Source organism: Equus przewalskii, chromosome 16 (assembly GCF_037783145.1).
Source record: "Equus przewalskii isolate Varuska chromosome 16, EquPr2, whole genome shotgun sequence".
Lineage (NCBI taxonomy): Eukaryota > Metazoa > Chordata > Mammalia > Perissodactyla > Equidae > Equus > Equus przewalskii.
The window spans coordinates 74,994,685-75,009,989 of record NC_091846.1 but is presented as its reverse complement, the minus strand read 5'-3'; the positions used below and the strand labels follow the sequence as shown (position 1 = coordinate 75,009,989).

At 40.3% G+C, this 15,305-nt stretch overlaps 1 long non-coding RNA gene across 4 annotated transcripts in view; it reads right to left on the bottom strand.

The window, feature by feature from the left end:
* The window catches only part of LOC103546425 (uncharacterized), a 72,551-nt gene that overhangs the window by 32,907 nt on the left and 24,339 nt on the right, over positions 1-15,305 (bottom strand). For 2 of the 4 annotated variants that reach the window (XR_011528254.1, XR_011528253.1), the window contains exon 4: positions 13,826-13,965. This is a non-coding gene — a long non-coding RNA (uncharacterized lncRNA). Of the gene's footprint in view, positions 1-2,459; positions 8,263-13,825; positions 13,966-14,852; positions 15,080-15,305 lie in introns of those variants that run through there. The other 2 variants (XR_011528252.1, XR_011528251.1) reach the window with 2 other exon arrangements.

Genomic DNA, 15,305 nt, shown 5'->3' with positions numbered 1-15,305 from the left:
GACAAGAAATGTTCTTTTGCATGGGAGGGAAAACGAAAACCTGAGCTTTGCAGCAGAATTTTGATATATTTAGGAAATCATAGATTTGATGCTGGTTAACTCCTGAAATGCCAACCAATGTTGTTAGAAGTTATGCATCAATATGAAACAGGGTCCTCTATTCAATCATCGTTTGAAATCCACATGGGCAACACCTTTGTAACTTGGATTGTCATCCATCAGCTCGACTGTGATCAAGGAGCCCCAATTCAACATTGAGTTCTGAAGTCTAATATTTACCAAATGTGCAGCCTTGATCCCTCGCAGTCCTTTTTACAAGTTAGAAAATGGAGACCACTGGCTTCCTCAAAGTCCCGCAGTGGCTTGTAATCACAACCTATCCACAAAGTCTTCACAGTTGGCACTATTTTTCTCATTCCACAAAGCTGTATCGTGTTCTAAACCTCTTTAAGCAAAGTTAAACCAGTTTGCTCACTTAAGATTGTAGCACTTGCCTTAATTTGGGGGGAACCATTTTTAAAAGGCATTTCAGGAGTAAAATTAGGTCTCATAATTAACTAAAAGTGATCATTTCAAATCTGCAGCATTATTATTTAAAATACAAAATTACTTCAAATTTTATTTATACTTTTGGAAATCATGGAAACTAATATAGTCTTAGACTGTACATATTTTTTCCATTAAAATGTCAATTTGCTTAATTGAAAAGATTATCCTTCAGGATAAAACAGATAGGCTATGAACTAACTTTTCCTGACTCAGTGTAGCGTTTCCAAATTTAGGAAATTTAGCCATATTGAAAAGCTATTTACTGTTTATCTTGACGTCAAACTTAACTGTATTTTATCTGGCAACCCAGTACAGCATCACAAAAACAAACAAAAGACATGAACAGCATTTATGTGATTCCCCTCTGGAATGATGAAAGGAAAAACCTTCCTTTAGGCTAGCACCACTGTGTTTAAAACATGGTACAAAACTGTTTCCAAACTGAACTCAGAAGTAGCAGTCAACTGGAGCAGTGGTTCTCAAATGTGGCCCAGGAACCCGGAGCATTAGCATCACCTGCACGTTGTTAGAAATGCAGATTCTGGGGCTGGCCCGGTGGCCGAGTGGTTAAGTTCATGCGCTCCGCTGCAGGTGGCTCAGTGTTTCGTTGGTTCGAATCCTGGGCGCGGACATGGCACTGCTCATCAAACCACGCTGAGGCAGCGTCCTACATGCCACAACTAGAAGGACCCACAATGAAGAATATGCAACTATGTACCGGGGGGCTTTGGGGAGAAAAAGGAATAAAACAAAAAATCTTCAAAAAAAAAAAAGCAGTTAAAAAAAAGAAATGCAGATTCTCAGGTCCCACCCAGACCTACTGAGTCAGAAATTCTGGGAGCGGGGCCCAGTGAGCTGTTTCAACAACAGCTGCCCCCTCGCCCTCCATTTCTGATGCGTGGGCAAGTTTGAGATCCACTGATTAGGGGACTGTTTTACTTGCATTAACATCTAAAACCAACAGAGAACGCTTATAAATTCAAGACCTGAGCTTTTGATTATTGTTAGTTTTGTTTTCATTTTTTATTACGGATGCAGAGAACTTGAATTCTCTCTTAATTAAACAATGAGGGTATGAGTGGGAGGGGCAAAGAGAAAATAGGGTTTTGACATCTTATTTTGTATAGCCCTTCATCCAAGGACTGTCGTGAGACGGTTTCCTTAGCACCAAGATTATTTATTGACTACAGCCTAAAGCCATTTAATCAAATTAGCTCCATGGTAAGGTCAATTTTGCAGATAGCGGGGCTGCCTTATCTAAACAATACTTTACAATGGTTCCTAAGTTATCTCAGGTAATGAACATTTCGAAGCTGCTGGGTGAAATGCTGGCTATAGTGCTTTGCTTTTCACACAGAAGTCTGGATCCAAGATGTAAACAAAGAGAGTAACAAAGAACTTCTAAAGCAGCGAATGATCTGTGAACTACAGTCCTAAGCTTAAGAGTGTTTTCACTCTGGGAGAGTTTGATGCCATATTGCCTTAATTGTGTTAACAGAGAATTAGATATCTACGGGCTCAACATATATATTTAATGTATTCTAATGATATTAAATTAGAATTATATCACCTAATAACAAAAAACTAGCACCTAACTGGGATCGACGGTTTTTTATATCTTACTTACTCTAAATTTTGGCAAATTTAGGTTTTTGATCAAATAAGCACATTTTGTTTGTTTTTAAATAAAAGAATAAATATAAACTAGCTTTGATGCTATTAACCTTGGTCATTTATTCCTTTTTGTTTTTTCTTAGGTTCTAAATGTAAAAAATAAGCACCATTTATACAAAATGTAGTTGTTACTCTTCCCAATGTAACATTATATCTTCATTCAAAGAGATCTAATTAAATGCTTCATTAAATATTTATAATTTTAAAGAGGCATAATACATATAAAGGCAGATAAATACAGTTGTGTATAACTATATTTACAACATATATAAATGTATGCATTACATAGATATCACATCTGTCAACATTTAAAACAAGATTATAATTATCTAGATGATGTTGTAGTTGCCTACCCTAAGTATATACGATGGCCATAGAGCTGTTCAGTAAACACGCTGGCTGCCAACCCAGAAAATCTCAAGAAAATGAATGAGTGCTACCATGTTAGAGAAGTACATTACATGGTCCTAATGACAAACATTCAGAGGGATAATACCTGAAGGATAAGTAATTCACACACAATGAACACTTTTCCTAAAATACAGGATGACAAAACACTATGCATCACAATTTGAGTCAATAACCAATTTCCAATACAAATTTTTGAACTAAAACCCAAAGGATATGATAGTTATCCTTGACAAGCTGGGGTAACTGCATGAATCAGAAAATGATCAGTTCTCCCAGAATTTGTAAACTTCTCCAGGACAAATCCAGTTCTAACCCAAATTCTGCAATTCTTATCTGGCCCAGTGCCTTTAAGAATGGGGATACACAATGAAACTTAGTAGGACAGATGACAGTCAATCACAGAGGCCTAAAAGAAACTAACTAGGCGCTGATGTATTTGCATTAAGATGTGTCTAGGTTAATCTTATTGTGAAATTTGAAAAGTTTAAAAAATAGAGCAGTGGCTGCTGTGCATAAAACTCTTAACTTCACCGAAAAAAAAAGAAAGAAAACAAAACACTTCCCTTTAGTTATACACTGACTTTAGCCTAAAATAATGTAGAAAGTAATAAACTCTATCTGTTTAAAAACACAATTCCCTAATTCTATCATTCCCCAAGGCAGAAACAGCTATGACAAATAATTATCTTTGTGCTACTCAAGCATGAAGAGCCCAACATTGTTTTGAAATCTTATTCCAGCTAACCTCGAGGAGAGGTCGCTAAATTCCCGTGATTATGAATACGTTACTCTCTTTAAAGCAGAGGAGAAGAAAGTATTCTAAAAGGTTCAAGTCATATTTGTTTCTTACAACTCATTTCTCTGTGTCCAAAGGATTTCATCTGTATGACAAATTACAAACTCATTAGTATTTTTTATGGCTAAACAAGTCAAGACATGCTTTTGTAGGTAACATCAAAGCAAAAGAACTTGCTTTATCTCATTACATAAATGCTCCAATATTTTCAAAAAATTATTAGACCTAAAAATTCTTCCACTGAACAAGTAAAACTAGAGAAAGAATCACAAAAAATGGAATTACTCCAGTATCAATCCTAATGTTTGATTCACGTTTAAGAAGTTATTCAGTTGAAATGTTCAGATGTGTAAATTGTTCTTTCTTTTTAAATTGAACTGAAAAGCACACATGCATTTCTTTGATGATATATGGTTTCTATAGGTTTTCTTGTAGCCCTATTCTTGTAACTGGTGTTCACAGACTACTGAGATAGCTTGATTGAAAATGCTTACATGACTAAATTCTTCTATTCATGTGGCTGAATACATTCTGGAAGGTGAGTCATTGTATTTTTGCTCAAGAGAGGATATTTTGAAAGTGAAGACCGAGCGGCAAATTGAATCTCAACTTGTAAGATGTGGCATGAAATGCTATAAAATTAAGATGTAAGGTTATCCCATCACAGGCTCTCAAAGAAGTGGAAAGGAAACATGTTCCACTGGACCGAGCTCCTCTCTTCTTAAAGTTTACGTGCCAGTGTGTAGAAGCGGGATAGCAACGTGGGATGAGGAGGCCATCTGAGCATAGAAGACCGTGGGCCGAGCACCCCCAGAAGCCCGGTTCTCCTGATGGAACCACATTTACATCCCTGCAAACTCTGGCTCCGTGCAATTCACTGAACCTGCTTTCAGGCAGTCACTCTGGGCAGGCGACGGTCCCAGGCATGGCAAGGATTGCAAAGAAGAGGAAAAATGCTCTTGGATCTTGCAGCCTATTAAGGGTCATAAACATTTACTTAGAATAAAGCCCATAGCTCCAGAAGAGACTTACTCAGTGCCCAGGGAATTCAAGTGAGGAGGACACAGTACTGGGTGGTGGAGAACGCAGACTGGGGATGAAGAAGGCACCAAGTGAGATGGGCTCTACAGTGAGAATTTGGCAATGAGAATTTAGACCGAAGCAAAGATAGGAAGAGCTGGAGCACCGGCCTATCCCTGTTGTTTAGGATGTGTGTAGGAAAAGGGGAGAAATAAACCAGAGAAAGTCATCTCAGGACTTAGTGTGGGTGATGATAAAGGCCATTCAGAGCAATTTGTATTTGCTTCATTTGATAGTCACTGAGGAAGAAGAGAAGGTGTCTCAGTGTTGTGGTGACATGGCGAGAGCTAGTTCCTCAACAAGGGGGAGGACCAGAAGTAAGAACAAGAACTGGGGGGCTAGAGGAGAGAATCAGGGAAAAGGTCATTGATGCTTGATTCATCTATAAATGACAAGTTCCAACTTTCTCCAGCTTTCACTCCTCGCTATAAGGAGCTTACAAAATGACAATTTGGGTATCTGGTTAATAGCCAGCTGCCGTTCATCTATACAGAGTGAGATGTCTTTACAGGTTATATGTGAAATCTCAACTAGACCCCGTTTTTCACATGGGAAAGCTGAAGATCAGGTGATTATGTTAATCTGATCCCAGTCCTAATATATTTCCCACTGCTCTGTGCTGCCACCTCAGGTATTGTTAGCAGCCTGTGCCATCAAAGCCATGCTTCTCCAATGTAAGAATCACCTGGAGACCTTGTTAAAACATGTGCAAGTCGGGGCTGGCCCCGTGGCCGAGTGGTTAAGTTCGCGCGCTCCTCTGCAGGCGGCCCAGTGTTTCGTTGGTTCGAACCCTGGGCGCGGACATGGCACTGCTCATCAGACCACGCTGAGGCAGCGTCCCACATGCCACAACTAGAAGAACCCACAACGAAGAATACACAACTATGTACCGGGGGGCGTTGGGGAGAAAAAGGAAAAAAAATCTTAAAAAAAAAAACATGTGCAAGTGGCCTGCCTGGCACTGAAGCAATGAAGTTCGCTCGTTTAGCATCAGCAATCCAGGGTTCACTGGTTCGGATCCTGGGCACGGACCTAAGCACCACTCATCAGGCCATGCTGTGGCAGCATCCACATAGAAGAACTAGAGCGACCTACAACCAGGATAGACAACTCTGTATGGGGGCTTCGGGGAGAAAAGAAAACATGTGTAGCCTGGGGTCTGGACTGAGATTCTGTGTTTCTAAAGTTCCCAGGTATTGACGATGCTGATGACAGACCACACCTTGAGTACTGAGGTATTCAAATGCTTTCTTTTTACATTATGTGCTACAGAGAAAGGGGTTAGAAATGGGGCAGAAATAGATCCAATATACATAAAAGTAGCGTCTTTAAAAATAGCAATGATAATAGTGCCTTACATTTGTTTAGAGTGTTAGAGTGTACAAAGTTCTTCTAGAAACATTATCTCATTTGCTACTACCTAAATTATCTATATATTCAACCACTGTCATCTAATATCCATGTATATATAAAACTGAGGTCATTCACATATTTATTTTGCTTATAAATTTTTATTCAGGATGGCATCTAGTGATAACTAAAAATTTCAAAGAGATGACTAACTGGAATGAAAAATTCTATGTCCTCTTGGACAATACAGAAACTAAGTGGAATTATACCCCGAGGGACTGGCCCGGTGGCACAGCGGTTAAGTTCACACATTCTGCTTCAGAAGCCTGGGGTTTGCCGGTTTGGATCCCGGGTGCGGACATGGCACCACTTGGCAAGGCACGCTGTGGTAGGCGTCCCACATATAAAGTAGAGGAAGATGGCCATGGGTGTTAGCTCAGGGCCAGTCTTCCTCAGCAAAAAGAGGAGGATTGACAGCAGATGTTAGCTCAGGGCTAATCTTCCTCAAAAAAGAATTATAGGGGCTGGCCCCGTGGCCGAGTGGTTGAGTTCGCGCGCTCCGCTGCAGGTGGCCCAGTGTTTCGTTGGTTCGAATCCTGGGCGCGGACATGGCACTGCTCATCAAACCACGCTGAGGCAGCGTCCCACATGCCACAACTAGAAGGACCCACAACGAAGAATATACAACTATGTACCGGGGGGCTTTGGGGAGAAAAAGGAAAAATAAAATCTTTAAAAAAAAAAAAAAAAAGAATTATACCCCCAATTGCCAAGTTACCTTAAAATCAGGACTCCAACTGAAAGATGTGAACTCAAGGCCTTTTGCCTATGTACATTAGCCAACGTACACAGATTTTTCCATAGGCAAATTTCTTAGTGAGGTAAAGTAAGTTACAATAACAGATGCTGCCATTTATATGTTTTCCCTCCTCAAATCATGTCAATGTCAGTTTACATCAGTTATTTCCAGACATATTTTTCTAAGAGTCGAGTTCAGATAGCAAAGTAATGAAGAAGAGAATTGAGAGTTTCGTTTATAATTGTATACCAGAGTTCGCTCCTGAAGGGTGGATCAACAAATACGCAGCAAGAGTCCAACTGACCAACAGGAAAATTAGGCACACATTCAATTTCTGCCTTTCAAAGGTCAAGTCCACCGGGGGAACGAGGAAGCCTGAAAAAGGACCAATGTTTCAAATATTTTTCCCAAAACAAGGAATGATAAATCCTTATGTTTAGCCACTGGTACTTATTCCGTGAAATCTGGGCAGCACAGGGTGGGGACAATGGAGGGCTGGCCGTGCAGACTTTACCAGGCCAGGACACAGCTGTGGAACATGGAGCACATATCTGGCCAGGGTTGGGATCCGTGGTGGTGAGGCGTTCCAGGCTCTTCCAAGTTTCATCTGCTTCCATTCTTCTCAGACCACAGTAAATGGGATTTCAATTCCCAGAGCATAGATATCATCTCTGATTATTAGAATATCATAACTGTAAATTTTATCTTCTTCCTTCCCTAATTGGACTAACTCTAACTCTACCAAAGATTAAATAGAAAATGATGAGAACTAAGTGAGGCAGTCGTACAAAAATGGTCGAGATGATGAAAACCTTCAATAAGGAGGACACAGGTGAGTGGATACGATGCAGACCTGCTCAGGACATAAATAATTCTGTCCCAGAAACTTGTTTGGAAGTCAAAATACATTTTTCCATAGGATATTTTACTCGTGACAGAACCATGAGAAGTTGGGCTAGTTAAAAATTTAACTGAATTAGAGTGCTCTGGTCGAGTGCTATGCTGCCTGACCAGCGGGCAATAGAAAGCGCTTTCAGATTTCAAACTTGAAATTCCAGGAGCAGGTGCCTGCATGGCTGGGCACATGTGGCCCTCTCAGCTCTGAGCCACTGACAGTGATTCCTAAGGCAGAAGACGACATGAGGCAGCCACAGAAGTCCGAGGGCAGCAAGGGAGAATTGAGGATCATGATGAGAATATTCGTGGACGGGGCAGAAGGGGAAGTGTCTCAGCTAGTCACCAGAGCTCAGTTTCACTCTTGCAGTTTTTTTATTTTGGGGGCCCAAAAGAAAACCACAACGAAATACTACTCCACACACACTAGAATGACTATAACCAAAAAGACAGACAATGGCAAGAATGTGGATAAACTGGAACCCTCGGGGTGGCCCAGTGGCGCAGCTGTTAAGTTCGAATGTTCCACTTCGGGGCCCAGGTTCATCAGTTTGGTCTGAGTTCGGACCTACGCACCACTTGGCAAGCCACGCTGTCGCAGGTGTCCCACATGGAAAGTAGAGGAAGATGGGCACAGATGTTAGCTCAGGGTCAGTCTTCCTCAGCAAAAAAGAGGAGGATTGGCAGCAGATGTTAGCTCAGGGCTAATCTTCCTCAAAAAAAAGAAAAAAAGTAAATTGGAGCCCTCTTACTTTGCTCTTAGGAATGTCAAATGGTGAAGACATTCTGGAAACAGATTGGTAGGTCATCAAAACGTTAAACATAGAGTTACCATAGTATCCAGCACTTCCACTCCTAGGTATCTAGCCAAGAGAAATGAAGACATGAGTCCCCACAAAACCTGCATGTTCATAGCAGCATTGTTCATAATAGCCAAAAAGTGGAAACAACCCAAATGTCCATCAATTGATAGAAGAATAAGTGAAATGTGCTATCTCCATATCGTATAACTTTATTAGGCAATAAAAAGGGATAAACTTCTGATACATGCTACTCCATGGATGAACCTTGAAAACATTACGCTAAATGAAAGGACCCAGTCACAGTAGGCCACATGTTATATGATTAATTTATATGAAATATCCAGAATAGGCAAATTTCAATAACGTTTTTTAAAAAGCATAAAAGTGGAGTTTATTCATAGGAGTCAACACAAAATAGCCCATGAATATGTCATTGGGCGGTTAAGAAGATAGACTTGGGCTCAGTTCTTGATTTTGTCATTATTTGCTGAGTGCCCAAAGATAAGTGGGTCTGTGTGTTTGCTTCATCCATAAATTAGGACTATTGACGGCTATGTCTCAGGACTGTCTTAAGAATTATATGTAACAGTGACCACGAAATGGAAAGCATAGTACCAAGGACAACATGCTATTCAATAAATAGTAGTTGTTATGGACATTAATTTTCAAATTAGTAAGTGGTGATTTCCTTTATTCTGTTATTTTAAACATCTCCTCCTTTTTTTTATTTAAAAAAAAACTTTTCCCAAACTGAATCAGCTTAACCTTCTAATGGTCCTACCTTGGAGAAAACCCAGGTATACACACTAATCTGGCTTTGTCACCCAGGCATGACAGTGTCCTGCTGAGTGTTTACCACATTCTCCTTGAGCTCTGAGTTAAGATGCCATAGTTGCACTTAGCATTCCCCTGCTCTTTTCTTCTCAACCATCCCAGCAGCTCCTTTCCATGACGGTATAAAGATACCTCTGTAAAACTACAATTAGTTGTGTATATATTGACATAAACATTAGTTGTGTTGATAGAAATTCTATTGTATATTTAGTCCATCTCTCTCAGCAAAGCACGGGATCCTCAAAAACAGAGAGGATATTTTCTGATACCATGAAACTCGTTATAGTCATAGTACAGACCTTTGTATGGGAAGGTTTATTGCTGCCCTACTGGCTGGTGTGGGGACAAGACAAGGTCCCCAGAGCTGTTGGAGGACTCTGGGCAGACACATACTGACGTACAGCTCCTGCTAAAATGAGAGAGACTCCTGGTCTCCACTCTGGACCAATACAACTTCATGCCCCACTCATGTCAGCATATTTTCAACTGTTGCCTTTTACTTTACATGATTATTCACGAAAAATAAGCTGTTTTTTAAATTTACCGTTTTTTGTTCTCAAGAGCATGTTAATTTACAAGGATGTGTACAATATAGCAAAATGAGGTGAATTAATAAAAGTAATGAAAATAAAGTCAACCCTGGTGGCCTCGTGGTTAAGAGGCAGCACTCTCACTGTCACAGCCCAGGTTCGTTTCCAGGTCAGGGAACACACCACCTATCTGTCGGTTGTCACTCTGTGGCAACAGTGTATTGTTGTGATGCTGAAAGTTACGCCACCAGTATTTCAGATACCAAGCAGGGTCACCCATGGTGGACAGGCTTCAGCGGAGCTTCCAGACTAAAACAGACTAGGAAGAAGGACCTGCCCACCCATTTCTGAAAAAAATAGCCCGTGAAAACCCTGTGAAGAGCAGCAGAGCATTGTCTGATGGAGCGCTGGAAGGTGAGAGGATGGCGCAGAAAGACTGGGCAGGGCTCCGCTCTGCTATACGCAGAGTCTCAAGGAGTCAGAACACACTTGATGGCACTAACAGCAACAAAATGAAAATAATCTAAAGGTAATATGAAAGGTTAAAAAGTAAAATAGAATCTGGAGTGAAGTTAGACTGCAAAATGGGGCCATAAATCCCTCTGCTCTGTGTTGTAGCTCGATCACGAACGTAGACTGAAGTGTTCTAGCAGCCAGAAAGAGGGGAGGAAGTGACCACTGCAGGAGTCACCGTGCTCCTAAGTTATGAGCAAAGCAGTTGCTAAAAAGAGTCACAACTCTTCCTATTACTAAAAACAGAAAGAAATGTCTCCTGTAGGATTCATGTGATGAACATAATTCTATGAGTAATACAATGAATTTTACTGATCCTCATTGACTCATTTGAGAAATACACCAACGCGTTACAATAAAGGTGATAGTCTAAAGGAAAAGCAGCATTCTTATTTAAAGTCTTCTGCTTTTCTGAATATGATGATAAGTCATTCACTTCTTTGACAATGTACATTATACTTTATGATATGTGAATGAAAGATATCTTTCAGAAATAAATGCAATCAAATTACATTGTCCACATGCTACATCCTTGCATTTCCTGTTCATTATATCAAAAAAGTGATTTTTAAAGCACTTTATCTTAACTTTGGTTTTCCTTAAAAATGTTTCATCCATCAATAGAGATGATTTTGAAAATATCTTCTGTTGAAAGATTTGCCTTGATTTTTCTCCATAAACACGCAAAGATATTTATAATAGATACTGTCAACTTGACCTCCTGCTTGCCTCACTGGACTCATGGCAGTACAACAATAAAGGAATTCAGGGAGCAGATTCTAAATTAATTGGCAATTTGAACTTTGAATGATCATTGCTTTGTGCCTATTTGGGAAGCATGATTGCTGGATTTAGAGATGGATAAAGACAAACTGCTCTGCTCTGACAAACCATTCTTCTGAGAAAATTGAACTGTTCTTTTTCCAACGGGGTAATGGTACCTAATCCATCGAGATGTAAAAACTCTATAAAAAGGCCTCTTTACGGAGCACTCTGGTCAGCCGGTTAAAGAAAGTGAGCAGTGTTCTTAATGGAAGATAAACGGCTGCCCTGTAGGGTTTTATCTGTCATACTAATCTCAAAAAGGATCTCATATAAAACTAGAGTTAAAAAGACTGTCTGGGCAGGCTGCACCCCTCCGCCAACGAATACCTGGAGCTTAGTGCTCAAGCCCTGCACATGTGAAATGTTTAAAATATTTGGAAGAAAGCTTTTCCCTCCACATTAGTCCAGGCATACTCAGTGAACCCAATGTGAGATAATCCAAAACAATTCAGGTTCAACAAAGGTTGGGAAAATATTGTAGTAGACGTAAAGCTTTGATGGAGAGCTTCTTTGATCTAAAGATTATAAAATACACAGTTTCTAATCTGACAAATTTTGAGCTGCAAAGCACAGTATCTAAACATTCCTCTTTTGTCATAACAGTTTAATCCCTTAAGAATGTGATTTAAACCACTGGGGAGCAAAGGTTACCATGAGATTTGTATGAAAGAGGAAAACTGCCTCAGACACCTTGATGGAGGTATGTGAGGGTCAGTAAATTATATAACAAAATGCTGCTTACTGCTGGCCCTGCCAGGTCACCTTCAGTTCAAGGCACGCCAAGTGCCCATTTCTTTCCTGGCAGTTAGATAAAAGATGAGACAACTCTCTCTGTCTCTCTCTGTCTCTCTCTCTTCTTTTACCTTTATTTCTACCCTTCCAGTTCTTTCATTCCTTCGGTGAAGATTTGAATTCCCTTGGCAACACAAAACTGGTGTCTGCAGATTCCCTAATAGGTACAACTGAACTCTTGATAAGAAATGCTACCAAGTTGTAATGACATGCTTTCCATACATGCAGGTTTGACCAAGAATACATATATAGTGTTTTAACCAAATATGCCCAAAGTGAAACACAAGAATGGTCATCAATACTGGCAAAATGAATACATTTGTTTTTCATGTGGGGCCAAATGAAACTCAAAATACATAGTGTGACCAAATATACTCCCTCGTTCCCTCTGACAGAAGGAAGTTTTACCCCCGTGAACCCATGAAGACAAAGGCATAGCGACCATAGTGAACTTTCTCAGTCTATGAAGCTAGACAGAGCTGTGGTCCAAGTATGCTAAGTATATGATGGTCTGTTCATTGGTCCTTAGGAACTTGGGCATAGCTGATGCATCCCCATGTGTTAAATGGCCCTCTTTGAGAACTGAATAGAACTAGATTATCAATGCTGTGCAGCAGAGCCTCTGTAGAGGTGGTGTTTGGTATTTAAAGTTGGAGGTGGAGATTACACCTCTGCTCTACCTATCACTTTTGCTATGAAAAGGGGGGAACAAAGGTTGACTCCAACAGAGGGATTTAGAGCTTCATTCAGTGAATGTCGTTACCCCACCCCCACAACTCCAGATGGTTTGAAAAGCCTAGAAAACATGCATTCTATTTCTCCCAGAAATGTGGAGTTAGGAGAAATCTTGCAAAATTATCTGCTCCAAGTAGCCAGATTTATGTATGTAAACATCTATATGCTTCAAAAAACAGATATTCTCTTCTTAAATATCTTATAAGCAATTTAACCCTTAAGTCGAGCTTGCCAGAAGACTAGCTCCACACCTACTTTTCAGGAATAGGTACCTGTATTTCAGGTTCTTGTGACTGCAGTGGTTGCAAACCACCTTGAGATTACATGCAAATCCACAGGGCTCCCCTAAGGTCCAAGCCCCTCATTAGAGTGATCCAGAGATGTTAATGGACATCTACGAAGAGTTCTGTGAGAAATCTCATCCCCACAGCGAGTGAGGACATAGAGCTGATTTCGGGGAGGAGCATCTGAGAGCATCCCAAGGAAAGTCAGAAAAGACCTACACCTCCCGGGGGTAAGATGAAGCCACGGGGCCCCCCGGACTGACCCCGAGGAGAGCTGACCTCTGTGCTGTGCAATCCTTCACTCAGCGTTCACTAAATGCCCTGGGGCTCTTGCGGAAGTGCGTCTCTGCCCTCACTGAGCCCAGCGTCCTTCTCCCTAGCACCTGCTTATGGGTTCCAGTTCTGATGGGCTGAGCCAACTCTTGCCAAGGGCCTGGTCTTCTCTATGGGCCATATCGATTTGCAATTCTGGTCAAAATCTTGGTAAAAGTAACAACTGCTGTTCATTTTTTGCATCCTTTGTGGGACGGGGCACAAAATTAGCAAGCCACTATTTGAATACAATGCTGTTTTTTGTATAAGAAAAAATAGAAATCATATTTAATGGACCTTTCCTATCAAAATTTGGCTGGTGTTCTCTTATCAGAACCAAATAGGCTTCTGTAAGTAAACTGTTTTCTATCTTTAGTCTGTTAGTTATGCTGTCTTCTTGCTTCCTTCTACTTGGAAAACATTTTAAAAGAATAGATTTATTCAAATGCGTGGGGCTAACAGCTTAGTGTGCCAGAGGACTGGGCTGAAAGATTCATCAGGTGACCAGCTATGATTTTTTTAAGGACTCACAGAGGACACTGGTGAAGCACTACAGGACTTGAAAAGGGCAAACATAGTGTCTAGACTTAAAAATGGGATGAACGATGACCCTGGAACCACAGGCGTCAGCTTATTTTCCTTACCTGGAAAAACCGGAACAAATCATCCAAAAATCAATTTGCAAGCACGGAGGAGAGCACATAGTGCGAGATAATAATTCACAGGCCGTCGTGAAGCAAAAGGCTGTCCAAGTTTCATAATTTCTTCCTCCGATAGTGATAGCCTGGTAAATTAGAGGGCAGAAATGGCATCATATTTCTTCACTAATAAAGTTTATTGTCTCTTGTAACATTCTCTTATAGTCTGAGTAGATATGAACTAGGACTGGAGGTCATAATAAAGTTACATGCACACAGCGTAATTGCGGTGTTTCAGTGAAATAGTAATCAATGAATAATTGCATTTCAATTTTACAGCTTAATAAACTAGGATTTTGTAAGAGGTCCATTTGGGATCTAGTACTATTTAACATTTTCCACTTTACCGTATAGAAAATTAACTATACACTTATTAAATGAACCAATGATAATCTAAGAGATATAATTATCACTTCTAGAAATAGTATTAGAATTCAAAGCACTGAAATAATAAAGAGTGGGGTTTAGCACTATAGGGAAAGGCACAAGGATATTTTTCTTATTGAACAACAAGAAAAAAATCTACAAAGAACGGGCAATGTGGGCCAGCCCCAGTGGCCTAGTGGTTAAGTTGAGTACTCTCTGCTTCTGCAACCTGGGTTCGGTTCTGGGCACAGACCTACACCACTCTGTTAACGGCCATGCTGTGCTGGCCACCCACATACTAAAAAATAGAGGAAGATCAGCACGGATGTTAGCCTAGGGCAAATCTTCCTTAGGGGGAAAAAAAATAGGACTGTGAGAGAATTTCCAAGTATAAGTTAAAAAGAAAGAGATGATCTAGTCTTTGAACTGGAATACACATGGATAATTATTCAACAAAAAAAATCATTATCTTAGAAACAGATTTTGGGGGGGGATAAAAGCATTTTAAAATGATCAAATTCATTACTTTACATTTAAAAGTAGTTACTTAACAAAAGAGGCTCACAACAAAATTATGTCAGGTTGAGTGACCTAGGTCCCGACTCACCGGAAATTTAGCATCAGACCATCAGCCCTTTAGAGATGGGAAATGTGACCTACTCATCTTGAAAGCTTGCCCAGGGATACTGGGGTGCTCTTCCCTAGCACACACCCAGCGGACATCACCGGGTGGACTGAAGGCCTCCTTGCTCAGAGAGTTTATGCGTCTAAGCCGGGCTGCTCAGTGCTGTAATGCCAGTCCAAAACCATTACCTGTTCTCAACTACACAAGTTCTGAAATGGAGAAAAATTCAATAACCATTTAGAAACATCTTGACCATTCTGACAGAGTGATTTTATATCTGTTGAATCCTGTAATAAAAAAAATTGAGGCTTATATTTTGTACATCTTTTCTTTTTTTCCATCTTCCTCATACTTCAATTCTTTCGTATTTTACAAATATATGATTTTGCAAAGTGTTGGAAATTTAAGAATCTGGCTTCTCAACACAGTTTGAGA